We start from the raw sequence: 1912 nt of genomic DNA, 5'->3' as shown, positions 1-1912 counted from the left end.
ATAAAAAGCACCAACTCTACTCAACCCAACCGAACACAACTCAGCTAAACTCAACGAACACGCTGCTCTCCATTAAAGCTGTTCATCTCGTGGATTCACTCTTGAGGCGCGGCCGAGTAAGCAACCGACCGACCGACCGACCAACCAACAAAGGCAGCTGAAAAGGGGCAATAAACACACGGACACAGGACAATTTCATCTCAACCGAAACGGGATGTGATCGGCGGAGAAAAGCTTTCAACCAACAACCATCGTCGTCGGAACAGCAGTGGACCGTTCGTCCGGAGTACAACAACAAAGGCGCGAGCAGAATCAGAACAGAGGAAAAAACGCTCGACGATTCCCTTCGGGTATCACGTCATTGTCCCAGTCCACTGTCGTCGGTAGAAAAACTAAAAAATATGTTTTTATCAGTACAACGTTTTTACTCCTCTTTCAAGAGTTTCCGAGAGTTCGGGATGCTTTTCGCTTCGAATTTGTGCAAAACATTCCGTTCCGTGCCGTTCCGTTCTACGGAGGACAAACTTTTGCCGGCAGTAAAGAGATTGTTTTCCTTGACAAGAGTTGTGAAGCAGAACAATGTGAACTACCTCTCCATTGGATTGTGTTTATAATGCGCCGATAAAACTTTACGCGGGCGTTAAGTTACAGCCTAGCAATAGCGGATGATAAGGCCAAAGGGTCGTGTTGATTTTTATTAGCCATCTGAGAGATCTGAAATGGAAATTGTTCATCGATTATCGGACTCAAGGAGATCGCTTCCCGAATTCGAGTGGAAACAGACGCTAAATTATTCATACCCTTTACAGCTCGACAGAGCAAATTAATCATCGCTGGCTGACTGGCCGGCTGTATTTATTTCCACGCTTGGAAAATATGGACCGGGAGTGCGGGGAGCAATAAAACTACCCACCTCCCCCATTCTCTATGGTTTTTGTGGCTAATGAATGAATGAACAGCGCGCGGTTGCGGCTGCGGCTGTACCGTGGTTGTCAGCGCTTTTTGGTTTTCGCACAAATATTCCCCGGGACAATCAAAACGATGACATTTCATGATAATAACGACCGCCGCCAGTTTGAGACGTCCTCGAGGCAGAGGCAGGTTAGGAAAACGCTTCCAAACGCCGCCGGTTGTGATTGTAAGCAATTAATGCTGATTAGCCTAACCGTCCAAGGAAGTGAAGCGGCCGGCGAGGTGCGGCGTGGTCGGTGAGGTTGTTGTTATTTAACAAACGTGGCAATTTGTTTCTGACGTTGACAATTTGTGTGCGAGTTTGCTTGTTGGCTCCTCATTATCAACTTAAATGACGTTCTAACCAGTCCGTGGTAGTGGAAAACCGACAAAGTTATGTTTTAAAGCTCAAAAACTTTTAAAATAGTTTGTTCTTCTTTGCAAATTTATGTGGCAGAGATAAACATTTCACAGAATTAAGACGAAAGTGATTCGACTAAAGTCAAGTTTAAGATTTTTACTTTTCTCAACTGTTAATCTTAATTTTATTTAGACTTTTCACTCCTACTTCTTTTTATATAATACCGTCATCCGGGGCGAGATTGTGCCAAAAAAGCATATGTTTTTGTTCTTTAGCTCAGTATACACACAATTTAAGAACTAAGCTGATTTCAAACCTGTCAATATATACTAAATAGTTCAATTAACAACTACCGTAGAGATGGTTTAGTTACAATGAAACCTAATTTTACTGGAAGTGCATGAACTTTGGCACAATCTCACCCCTTGTAGGGGGTGACTTTGTGCCAAAAACATAAAGTTAGGCTAAAAACCTAAACAGTGAACATTAGCATGTTTATAAACAATACACATAAATATCGCTATATCGACGAACACTACGGTCAAGATGTCACACTCAATATGAAAAAAATACGCTACGCTAAATACAAAACTGGCGAAC

This window comes from Sabethes cyaneus, chromosome 2, assembly GCF_943734655.1.
Source record: "Sabethes cyaneus chromosome 2, idSabCyanKW18_F2, whole genome shotgun sequence".
Lineage (NCBI taxonomy): Eukaryota > Metazoa > Arthropoda > Insecta > Diptera > Culicidae > Sabethes > Sabethes cyaneus.
The sequence above is the reverse complement of the archived record's forward strand: the minus strand, read 5'-3'. Positions refer to the sequence as shown.